The following is a 13,852-nucleotide window of genomic DNA, read 5'->3' on the forward strand; positions in this document are numbered from 1 at the left end:
TGTACAGTGACCTGGGCCAGGACTCAGAGAAGGTGAAGGAACTAAGAAGTCAAAAGGCTGCACTGCAGTCTCTGCCACAAGACGAGCAGCAACAGAGGCAATTTAGCATATTGCCTAGGGACATGGGCCATGCACTGCAGTCTCTGCCACAAGAGGAGCAGCAACAGAGGCAATTTAGCATATTGCCTAGGGACATGGGCCACTCTCACAAGATAAAAAAATATGGCGGCTGCTTCCATTTAGCCTGAGGATAAGGCCAAGACAAAGCCAGACCAGAAAGGGAATTCTGGGAAATGTAGTTCCACTTTATCTAAGCTCACTCTACACAAAGCCACTGCACTAGGTTAAGGAAGCTCTCAAGACACCTTTGAAATAAATTGATATTCACTTAATTCAAGGTGCTACCTGAAGCCACAAGACTGGAAGAAACTGCCATGAGAGAAATTATAGAGAACAGACCAAAAGTAATTGCTCCAGCCCACTACTGCTACCTGGTATAGCCACAGGTCAAAATAAAAAATACTTATTTTCTGGGAGTGAAACCACCTTTGCAAAAATTATGACAATGACAGTGAAAAAAATCTGACCTAACCAATTCCATTTTGCTTTTTTTTTTTTTCTCTGAGATGAAATCTGGCTCTGTCACCCAGGCTGGAGTACATTGGCACAATCTCGGCTCGCTGCAACCTCCGCCTCCTGGGATCAAGCGATTCTCCTACCTCAGCTTCCTGAGTAGCTGGGACCACAGGCACCCACCACCACACTCGGCTAATTTTTGTATTTTCAGTAGAGACGGGGTTTCACCATGTTGGCCAGGCTGGCCTCGAACTCCTGACCTCAGGTGATCCACCTGCCTCTGCCTCCCAAAGTGCCGGGATTACAGGCATGAGCCACTGTGTCTGGCCTCCATTTCCCGTCTAACCTCTAAGCTACTTTTGTTCATTCCTGGGCTTAGACTGAACTAAGTTTAGGAGAAATTTAGTTTATAATTTAACTTTGAAACAAAGATGATGAGGGCTTGTTTCTGGTAGCTTGTTTCGCTACCAGAAACAAGCCCTCTCCTTGCTTGGGGACCAAACTGCCTTTGTAAAACTAACAAATTAGCCACAAGATTGTAAATTATGACTCAAGAGTCATGCAACCAGAGGCCATCAGCTTCCCAACCTCCCCAGCTTCTCCTAGGGGTAACATCACTATTGTAAAACTTAAGAGGTTTGAGGTATTTTTCAGACCCTGCATTCCAGCGGATCTGCTGATGCCACCCAGAATGGTAAACTGGCTCATCTGTTCTTGTGGCCCCTGCCCAGAAACCCACTCAGTGCAAGAGGAGAGCTTAAAACTCTATGATTTCATCTCGGACCCAACCAATAAGCCCTCCCATTCCCTGGCCTCTGCCTGCCAAACTATCCTTAAAAAACCGTAGCCTCAGAATTTGGGGGGAAACTGATTTGAATAATAAAAAAACTCCTGCCTCCCATTTAGCCAGCTCGACTTGTAGTAAACCCTTTCTCTGTTGCTATTCCCCTATCTGGAAAACTCAGCTTTATCTCTGCAGCGAGCAAAATGAACCCATTGGGTGGCTATAGGACAAGAGCTTATTTTTCAAAAATATGTATATGTGTAAAATATTGTTAAGAATTTGTGACAATTATAAATCAATTGCTCACCCCCTGGTGAATTAACTTGGTAAATTTAATTTTTTTATAATATATATGACATATATCTAATGTTGTCTAATGGTAAAACATTTTTTAATGCTACAATTTTAAATTATGCTTGTAAATTTGTTTAAGCAAAAAGCAAAGGAAAAACTGTTCCCTTTCAAATATTTATAATGTATGCTAACAATATTGCCAGGCTAAGGGAATGTTTGGCTTTTGAATGTTCGTTAATATTTAAATCATTCCAAGGAACTGAGAACTAGAGACAAAGTTAAAGTTAACACAGAAGGGGGGAGGCATGTGTGATATTATGTGCCAGATGCTAGAAAAATCCTTGTGATGTGGCTTTTGTGTTCATGAAATAAGGTTTGGGGTGTGTGGCTTTTGAGTAACAGTCTTATGTAAAAACATAATAAAAGAGACACAATTTAGCAAATTGCGCTGGAAAGAGGAGAAACGAGGTGAGGTTTTGCTCAGAAACGGCCCCTCCCCCGCCTCTCAGAAGGTCTTTAGCTCCGAGCAGCTTCCCGGAGGACACACGGTTGTCATGGAGACAGGCAGGGCCTCCTCCTCTCTGCTTGGAGCCGAAACAGCAGGGCTGGTTGGGAGCGAGCACCGAAACACAATAGTGAGCCCTTCTGCTGCAGGCAGTGGACACCAAGCAGTGACCTAGTGCACTGAAAGAGAGAAAAGATGAGAATACAAACAGCTCCACCCACGCTCTCCGCCACACACAAACCCCAACATAATGATATTGGGAACAATAAGGAAACTGTTCCGTCACTGATGTACTTAGCTAACATTTAAGTAGATCAAAGAACTGTTTATAGAAAAACCATTTATTTCTTTCAAGAGAAATAAAAGCAAAGCTACTACTCCTCCAATATAATTCAATCTTTTGACATAACAAATATTAGCAATAAGAATAAACAACATTATAACAAGAATGCTTGTGGGAATTCCTTAAGGTAGTTATGTACTGTAGTTACTGGAATCTTTCAGTCATTAGATACCAGTAATGTGTACAGAAAGATAAGTGCCAGCTATCAGATTTCTTAAAATTAAGAATGACTAAGACAAACACAAATAGAAACAGGTAATCTATTGGTGCTTACAGAGAACATTTCCTATTTATAAATATGCCCCATTTATAGTATAAAATAGAACACATTAATTCAATTAGAATTTGGAAAGTAATTAAAAGTGAAAATGTGAGCCAGTTATATTTAACACTATTCTATATATAATATTTTATTTGTCTGGATGAGTATAAATAATATTTCTTCCTTTATTGTGTAGTCTTATTAAATTCAAGGCACATCTACTTTGTCTAGAAAATCTGTGGTGACATTGCCGATTTATGTTGACATCCTGTATCCTTCAGCAAAGAATGAAAACAAGAAAAAGAGTATGCAAATGCAAAAAGTTTGTATAATTAATCAAATAGTAAATTTGCATCTAAACTCCTTTTATTTTTTAATTATTGCAGGCTACCACCCTAAAAAAATTCCAAAAGAAAATTAACATAATCACACTCTAGAATATATTTTTAAGTCCTTGCACAAAAATGCCATTTGAATTTCATTCAGTAAACATAAACGATATACAACACTAACATTACCAATTTTTTTTAAAAAATAGATGATGGATAAATATAGATGAAATTTTTGACCTTTAAATAACAAAACAGGTATGGAATTCACAGAAGACATTTATTCCCCTAGTCTCTGAGACCACAATTAAGTATATAAATAAAGGAATTTATAACATAGTGTCATCCCAATTCTTTCTGAAGAAACATGGATTGCAAACCAGAAATGAATAAATGTTATATAAAAATGGATCTTAAACTATGTGAAAAGGCAATATGTACCCTTAGGGAATGCCCATGCTTGCCTGACATTCTAAAAATTGATGTTATGATACAATAAGTGATTCATGACTTTGGTAACATAACAATATTGTTAATCCTAGCAATAAAATATCAAAGATAAATAGGAATGATGACAATTTATCATCAGTACATTAGCTGATGTTCTTTTACACTGCTTTCCATCACATTGGACTCTATGATTACTCTTTTTACCTTTAAGCTTTTTATTCTCTCTCTCTTTCCCTTCCTTTATCTGTTTTCTCTTGTCTCTTTTTCTCTCATAAGGAGTGTGTATGTGGGTGTGTATACATATAAGACAAATCATTGTATATTTGGACATTAAAGAGAAAATATATGTGTATGGATATCCCCCCAACACACACACACACACACACACAGAGTTAAAAAAAAAAATTACACAGTAGTGACAGGCAGTATCTCACACACACACACACACACACTCTCTCTCTCTCTCTGTCTCTCTCTCTCTCTTTCTCTGTCTCTCTTTGTTTTCATATAGGATATTTCCAACCCAGTTTCCCAGAGAGAACACTATGGAAAGAATCTTTCTCTCTTCATCTTCTTAGTCTTCCCAGGGATGGGGAAGTGATGTCTCTGGTAGGGGTTTTGGTAAAAGGAACCATGAATACTTGGCTTCCACCTTCCAGGCTCAAATTCTGGGTCCGAGGCCTGCAAAGAGACATTTGGACTTTCTGTGAGGAAAATGCAGTAACCTTTTTCGCCAGATTTGCTCCAGCAAAGGGCTGTAATAGTACAGCTATGTCTGTGATTGAAGGGAATAAATTTGGCCACCCCCAAATCTCAAATATATATATATATCTACACATACACACACACACACATACATATATATATATGTATGTGTGTGTGTGTATGTATATATATATATATATACAAACTTCTTGGAGTAAAATTTGAAAATGAGAGAGGGAAATAATTGCACACACACATACGTACATGCAAACTTATAGGTGCAATTTTTTCCTCTCTCATTTTCAAATATTACTCCAAGAAATTAATCCAGCTTCAAATATTCAATTATTTCCTAATTTGTAGTTCTCATATGGGGAATAAAATAGTAGAACTTAACATTCTCAGATACTATTTTAAGTAATTCTAAATTAGAGAATGCCATGGAAATCTGAACACTGGAATGAGGCTACATTTTTTTGTGTGTGTATGCTATGGACAAAATTATTTTTAGCTATAATTCCCTCATTTGCATGGAGATGTAGTGATAGAGTTCAAAAACCAGAATTCAGGGCAATTCTTTCCCAACTCTAGACTCCACTCTGACTAACATAATTTCAGTATTGCTTTTTATAAAAATAAAAATGTATTTTAAAATATTTCATTTTCGACTTAAAACATCGTGCTTTGAAAAGCATGTAATAGAAGCAGACATTTCCTATAAAATAAAATGGTGCACTCTGCATTTCAGTTTAAGGTGGCCAACTCTCCTGAATGTAAACGCTACTTTCTACAACTCATTGTGGAACTAAACTTTTTCGTGACCAGCCAATTGAAAGCAATATACATGCAGAGTTATAATCTCCTGATGCTCTGGTCCAGTTTTCAAATTTCCTCATCTCCGGAAGCTGCAATATGAACTTAGTTTACTGCATGCACTCCTATGTATCCAGAATTATAAAGACCCAGAGGCTTTTATGTTATTTAACAAAACCATGTTTTTGTAAGAAAATAAGTCAATAAACATGCAGGCAGACTGTACAAATGTAAGGAATCTCCTATTTTATCTTGATGATGACTATAAATTGGTCAGAAAGAAAATAACAAAACAATTATTACAGACCAGTATATTATCTGCCTAGTGTTTATAAAATTTTATCCTACCTATCCCTCATAAAACCTCAATGAGATAGGTTTTCTTAACGCCATTTTAAAATGAAGAAACTGAGGCTCAAAACTACAGAGCTAACAATGAAATTCAGGTCTGATGAGTGTCAAAATATGCTAAAATTTAAACCCAGTTTAGTATAATGCTCCTTTAAAACTATCAGACACTGCTGGGCATGGTGCCACGTGTGTATAGTCCCAGCCTCTCCAGAGGCTGAGGTGGGAGGATTGCTTGAACCCAGGGAGGTGGAGACTGCAATGAGCCGTGATTGCACCACTGCCCTCCAGCTTGGGTGACAAAGTGAGACTGTCTCAAATAAATAGTTAAAAAAAATCTATCAGAAACATTAGCTACTCCACTGGTATCTTTAGTCAATATTTTCTGTGAAGTCACATTTTATATTATTTAATATTTGTTGAATGTCTTTTTATGTAAAAATTCAAAAAGAGTAAGATTATATAAAAGAAAACTCTATCATCCCTGCCCTTGAGCTTAAAATAATTTAATTTCCGACAATTTATTCACAGTTTAAAGGCCTGATCACACCCAACCATTCCGTTCTGGTTTTGGAAAGATTGATGAAATAGGCAATGTCTTACCCCATTAGGGTCAGGCAGTGCTGACGCACACACAGAAAAAATAATTAAACACATGCACTAAAAAATAAAGTACATGAATAGAGACAGTGGAGGGGTCAAAGCAAAACGCAGGCAAGATAATCCCTAGATTCACAGTTCATACATTTATTGAGCACCGACTGTGCCTGGCATTGTGCTAAATGCTGAAAAAGTACCAACGAAGAATATACACACTCTCTGCTCTCATGGGGAATGAATAGAGAGTACAGAGAAGCAAACAAGTAATGTCAGTGCTGTGTGATGAGGACGTAAAGGTGCAGAGTGCTCAGGGAATAGAGTACCTAAGGCTGCAGGGACTGGCACAGAGCCCTGCCAAAGAGTAGGTAATATTTTGTAATTTGCCAAACTGACCAAATGAATGAAGAGAAAGATACTCTTGAATCCAACCAAGATAAGAATGATAAGCCAGCGTGAGTTTACATTTGAGGACAGCTTGCTAAATGGTTATTTTTCAAATCTCCTTTTGATATTTAAAATCTTAGAATAATTAGCTACCTTTCTCCTACTACTATCAATGTTACAATGTTAATCTTATATATATATATATACATGTCATGTTGTTTTACAGGATGTTCATAGTATAAATTCCTGGCAGCATGTATTGTTCAGTAAGAAAATACAGCATGTACAACAATATTACTTTATGATAAGTATCTTTACATTATGTTTATATACATAAACACAAATACACATGTATGTGAGAGTATTTATGTGTAGAGCAGGGGTCCCCAACCCTCAGGCCACAGACTGGTTCCAGTCTGTGATCTGTTAGGAACCGGGCCACACAGCAGGAGGTGAGTGGCGGGTAAGGAATCATTACCCCCTGAGCTCCACCTCCTGTCCTGTCAGCAGCAGCATTAGATTCTCACAGGATCATGAACACTACTGTGAACTGTGCATGCGAGGGATCTAGGTTGTGTGCTCCTTATGAGAATCTAATGCCTGATGATCTGATGATCCTAGGTAGAACAGTTTCATCCTGAAATTGTCTGGTAAAAACTGTCTTCCATGAAACCAGTCCCGGTTGCCAAAAGGGCTGGGGACTGCTGGGGTAGGGGTGTAAAACAAATCGATGCTATTAGTATCACAGGTTCACAATGGTTATTTCGTTATTTTTTCATGTTTATTCAACGTTTCTGATTTTCAAAAATTCCTATAATACACACAGAACATGTATTCAAATATGCATGCTAATTTTGATTAATCATTATGCACCACTTGCTGATACAGAAATATATTCAAGGTACTTAGTTCATGATTTTAGTTAAATTGTATAATAAAATGCTTCCTGTTCTGACAGTGATTATTTTTATAGTACATAAGAAAGAAAAACAATCCCTGACAATTGTGCTAAGTGGAGAAATTACATTTTCAAACTTAAAATATCTTAGTGTTTTAATTTTTGTTAAGTACAAATAGCAAACATTTATAGGCTTAAAATCCATATACTTGGTGTTTTTTATGAATTATGTCAGCTAATTCTCACAACAACTCTATGAAGGAGGCACTGTTTTTATCTCCACTTCATAGATGTGGAGATTGAGGCTTAGGTTTAGAAAATGAACAGGGGTCACATAAATACTAGCAGGCAGAGCAGGTACTCTATTTTAACCCAGGTGACTCCCGAGCTCGCAGTTTTAATCACAGACTACACTGTAGCTTTCAGCTTTCTCATAATATGGTAAAATTAATTTGAAAAAATACAAAGTGGCCAGGCAAGGTGGCTCACACTTGTAATCCCAGCACTTTGGGAGGCTGAGGTGGGAGGATCATAAGGTCAGGAGTTCAAGACCAGCCTGACCAATATGGTGAAACCCAGTCTCTACTAAAAATACAAAAATTAGCTGGGCGTGATGGTGCACCCCTATAGTCCCAGCTACTTGGGAGGCTGAGACAGAAGAATCACTTGAACCTGTGAGGTGGAGGTTGCAGTGAGCCGAGATTATGCTACTGCACTCCAGCCTGGGTGACAGAATGAGACTCTGTCTCAAAAAAAAAAAAAAAAGAAAAAAATACAAACTAACACAAATTATGCTTTGAAGTGCTACTTTATGCCTTCTAAAAGAATGTCCGCCTTTTATCTCTACATCTTAATGAATGTATATTAAGATAATATTAATTAACTATTCAATTTTTGAAGGGAAAAATAAGATTAAATGATCTTTTAAAATTGAGGCTTAAATTTCAATTTAGGTCAATTTGTTTTAATCGGATTCACCCTGCTGTATACGGTGAATACATGAGGTTACTATGCCAATCAAACAAGAATTATTCCCAGGTTGTTTGCAAATACCTAGTCTCAGAAGATGAAGTTATCTAAGGTCTGTTATATTTTAAACGGAGATAAAACCATATTCTTAGAAGACAGAAGAGTCCATCCCAAGCTGCTAGAGAAGTATTAGTCCAAACTGCACCACTTTGTAAGCTCCCTGCTATTCTGCAGAGCTTGGTCAAAGTGAAACATTTCATGGGGGTTTGGGCCATGGAGAGACATCCTCCCTAACCACCTGACCACAAGCCCGACAAAGACCCAGCTAAAGAAACATCCCTGTAATATATTGCTGGAAAAAGGTCCAAGGAACACCAGGATGAGATCCCGCCGGAACAAGGGTCAAAACTGCCTCATCATGGGAACGTTTTGTCAATATCCTGCTGGGCAACAAGCCATACTTACCCAGACCCCTCCCGCTCATAACTGTAAGTACCCCAAACCTGCAAGCAACAGGGGCTCTGGCATTAGGCTGGTCCCCCACTTCTGAAGGTTTTATGGTGGACATAAAGCCTGCATTTGCTGTTGACCCACCTTCTTTCTGTGTCTGTGTGTGTGTGTGTGTGTGTCTTTCTTTAACTCTTACCTTCCCTTCAAAACCTAAACAGAAGTAGAACCAATCTTCTTTTTTTTTTGGATGGAGTTTCACTCTTGTTTCCCAGGCTGGAGTGCAATGGCATGACCTCGGCTCACTGCAACCTCTACCTCCTGGGTTCAAGCAATTGTCCTGCCTCAGCCTCCCAAATAGCCGGGGTTACAGGTGCCAGCCACTACGCCCGGCTATTTTTTGTATTTTTAGTAGAGATGGGGTTTCACCATATTGGCTAGGCTGGTCTCCAACTCCTGACCTCAGGTGATCCACCCGCCTCTGCCTTCCAAAGTGCTGGGATTACAGGTGTGAGCCACCACACCCCGCCCCAATCTTCTAAGAGAACGCTTTCATTTGCTCAAATCCATTACCCCTGTTATCCTAATTAACAACCTCCTGAGTGTGAGTGATCTCTTGGTAAAGGACTTAACCATCCAAGAGTGTGAGATGACAACAGAAGTGGGCTGCATGCTTACAGATGGTTTCTGGCTAATTGTGACTATGATAAGGCTGGCATCTAAATAGAAGATCTATTAGCTACTTTTCAAATAGTAGAAGATGATATTATAACGAATGAGACTGTTAAGATTATGTATTCTAAAAACATTTTTACATATTTTTAAAAGGTGACTTTTTTTTGAACAACTGTGGTTATCTTTCACTACCTAAATAAAGGCAAATTTGAAAATTACAACTACTGTTACCACTAATATATACAAATGATATTTCCATTACAATTATATTTCTTGAAAGGGAATTTTGCAGTAGAGGCTGGTACTTCCTTGCCAGTTGGCAAGAAGTCGAAGAGTTTAGCCTTGGAAGTAAGTGTTGAGCAAGCCTAGAGGGATGCCACTTGCTAACCCAGACTCATCTCTACCACTTAAAGAAAAAATAAATACTGAAGCATACTTTTAAGGGTAGCAATATACTTTTATTCTACACAGCTTCCTAATTACTTATAACCCAATTGCAAATTTAGTTTTGAACATTTTGTCAGTGACTCTTTAGGAAAGAAAAGACGTAAATTTTCTGTACTTAGAGATGAAGTACTCAAATTTACCAACTAAACTGATTAAAGTGACTTATCTAGGAGAGTGAAGTTTAAATGGGTTATCTCCTACATTTGTCAGTTTGGGGAAGACATTTCATTATTTCTGCTGTCATTCACATAGGGAGAAGGACTTTTTTCTTCCACATTTGATTGTGGGGCTTCATAGTGAAATTAAAGAGTAGAAAGGGCTGCTGAGTTGTGCTATGTTACACTGTCAGATGGTACACTAATAAATAAAGTGGTAATTAGGATATTTAAAAATAATGATAAGAGTATTCTTGGGAGGATTATCCCAGGAGGGCAGAAGCCATCATACACAAGATCTAGTCATCACTGCAAATCTGCTAGTACATATCAGAGTTTATTATTTGGGACCTGACCCAGGTGTCACATCCAGCTCCTTGAGCAATATCTGGATTCAGACCCACTTGCTATTACATATCAATACAAGGTCACTGACAGTGAAGTATAGCCTGGAAATAAGCCTGTTTTCCACTCTTCTCTCTATTTTCAGTGGAATAATTTGTATCGAAAACTGATATGAATATTATAACCAAGCAAAGGAAGAAAAAGTTTAATTCTAATAATCTGAAACCAGTGAAATTCTAAAAGGATAAGCTGAATTAAAACCATAAGAATGTTGGCTAAGTTTTTGACTACTGTTAAGCAATTGTGTAAAATAATAAAAGTATGAATGAATATATTCAACACAATGAATTCTACTCTTTTTTTTTTTTTTTTTTTGAGACGGAGTCTTGCTCTGTCACCCAGGCTGGAGTGCAGTGGCCGGATCTCAGCTCACTGCAAGCTCCGCCTCCCGGGTTCACGCCATTCTCCTGCCTCAGCCTCCCGAGTAGCTGGGACTACAGGCGCCCGCCACCTCGCCCGGCTAATTTTTTGTATTTTTAGTACAGACGGGGTTTCACCGTGTTAGCCAGGATGGTCTCGATCTCCTGACCTCGTGATCCGCCCGTCTCGGCCTCCCAAAGTGCTGGGATTACATGAATTCTACTCTTTATGAGGCACATTGTTAGAGATTGTATAATTAGGTCTTTAATCTTCATGGAACCCCTATAAAGTAGGATCTATTATTATCCCTACTTTATAAACAAGAAAAATATTCTTTAACATCTGGGGAAGTCCAGATGTCCAAGGAGTAACTTGTCCAAGGTCACACTATTTGTGGCAGATTGAAGATGGTCACAAACTCCTTCAACTCTTACTGTTGAGAAGTTCCCTTGCCTTGAGTCTGGATGAACTCTGTTAACTCTTTTGACCAGTTTATTACAAAAGAAGGGATATTAGGTCAGTTTCTGAACCTGAGCTCTCCTCTCCTTTCCTATCTCTAGGAACACTCTCTCTGAAGAAAGTCAACCTACTAGGCTGTGTTTATAAAAAACAACTCCTGAAAGGCCACCATGTTGTAAGAAAACCCAAGCTAGCCAAGTAAAAGGACCACGTTGAGAGAAGAGATTCTCAGTCATCCCTCAGCCATTCCAATCCTACTGCAGCAGGCAGACATGAGAGTGAAAAAGCCATTAAATGACTCTAATTAGAGTGGGCCCCAGCTGCTGACTACACCTGCATTAGAAACCTCAATAAAAGCCTCTCTTCTGAACTGAAAGCCACTCAGAATTATGAGAGGTAATAATGTTGTTTAAACCACTAAGATTTTCATCTACTTGGTTTTTTAGTAAAAACATAATAATACAAATTTTAAAAATAAAAAAAAATTTTGGCATCCAACTTTGGGTCATATTTAAAAATGTAAAAAATAAACCACTAATTTTTTTCTTTCAACTTTTATGTTAAGTTCAGGGGTACATGTCCAGGATGTGCAGGTTTGTTATATAGGTAAACATGTGCCATGATAAACCACATTTTTTATGTGGTTTGTTACTCAGCAGTAGATAACCCAAAACTGTTTATTGAATGGCAGAGCGAGGATCTGGGTAGTAGCAGATAAAACCTTTGATCCATTTATTGTAGCTGTGGTGACATGAATAAAGCAGCAGTTCTCAAATTTTGGTCTACAGATTCCTGGGGACTTATGAGACCTCTCCATTGGGGTCTACAAGGTCAAAACAATTTCATAATGACACTAAGGTATTATTTCTCTTTATCACTATGTTGACATTGGCACAAATGGTGCAGAAGCATTGGTGGGGAAAACTGCCAATGCCTTAGCCTGAATCAAGGCAGTAACACCAAGCTGTGTAGAGTAGGCATCCTATTCCGATGGCCACACATTTAAATTTTTAACCATTTTCATTTTATTTAAAAATATGCTAGATGCAGTAGTAAACATTGTTAATTTTATAAAATCTTGACTCTTGCGTCTACATATTTTGAATTGAGTGATGAAATGGGAAGTAGACAAAAAAATCCTCCTTTATACCTGCCATCTGAGGAAAAGCAATTGGGGGTTGAACTATGAGATAAACTATCTGCACTTCACACAGAACAGCATTTTTCCTTAAAAGAAAAACTGACAGACAAGCTATGCTTATTCAGACTTGGGTATTTGACAGGCGTTTTCTTGAAAATAAGCCAAAGAAGCCTGTCACTTCAAGGAAAACAATCGACACTACTTTTGCCAATGACAAAATTTGAGCTTTCAAGCAAAAATAAAAATTTTAGAAAGTTGTATCTTTCACCATGAGTCTGATAGCTCCCCAATACCTAAAAACTTTTCTGGCTGGGCACCATCGCTCATGCCTGTAATTCTGGCACCTTGAGAGGCTGAGGCAGGAGGATCACCTGAGTCCGAGAGTTCGAGACCAGCCTGGGTAACATTGCAAAACCCTGTCTCTAGAAAAAAATACAAAAATCAGTCGGGTGTAGTTCCAGCTACTCAGGAAGCTGAGGTGGGAGGATCACCTGAGCCTGGGGAAGTTGAGGCTGCAGTGAACCATGATTGTGCCACTGCACTCCAGCCTGGGTGACAGAGTGGTAGAGCTTCTGTCTCAAAGAAAGCAAAACAAAGCAAACCAAAAAACAACTTTTCTGGTGAATTTAGTAATGATATTAACAAATTTTTTGATGTTGCATAATGTAATGTATTAGCATTTGGAAGGTCTGCATAAATCAGTGAAGCAATATTTCCCAATTGACTAATCCATAATGGGAAAAAATTACTTACAAGTTAAGATTCATTTAAAGTGCAAAATAAAGCAACAGAATTTATATGCAACACAGTATCCAAAATTTGTTGGTATGGTTCAGATTCCACATTGCAGCTTTTAAAAACTCCTACTTTGTGAGTTTTACCATAATATCTAAGAGCAGTATCCACAACTATCAAAAAGCTGTTAAAATACTGCTCATTTTTCCAACTACATAGTTTTGTGAGGTCACATTTTCTTCATACTCTTCAACCAAAACAACATATTACTATAGATTGAATGTAGAAGTAGATACGGGACTCCAATTGTCTTTTATTACGCCAGGCATTAAAGAGATCTGCAAAAATGTAAAACAGTGCCACCCTTCTTGCCAAATTTTGTTTTGGAAAATAGGGGGTGTTTTTACACACACACAAGTGTGTTATTTATGTTATGATGTAATTATTTTACTGTTGTTATTTTAAAGTAATTTAATACATACATATTTAAAATATTCGTTATAATTTCTAATACAATAAATACCAATAAATATAACCCACATAAAAACACACTGGATTTCTCAATAACATTTAAGAGTCTAGAGGAGTCCTGATACTAAAAAGTTTGAGAGCCACTGCTCTAAAATAAAACATCAGTTCACATGCCACATACACAAACACTGCCTGTTTGCACATTCATTATGAGATGAGATCATATGGCCCAGGCAGCAAAGAAATAGGTCAAGAATCAGAAATGTGTAATTGCCCAACGGGTTCTTCCTGCCCACT

Source organism: Trachypithecus francoisi, unplaced genomic scaffold (assembly GCF_009764315.1).
Source record: "Trachypithecus francoisi isolate TF-2019V2 unplaced genomic scaffold, Tfra_2.0 Lachesis_group13, whole genome shotgun sequence".
Taxonomy (NCBI): domain Eukaryota; kingdom Metazoa; phylum Chordata; class Mammalia; order Primates; family Cercopithecidae; genus Trachypithecus; species Trachypithecus francoisi.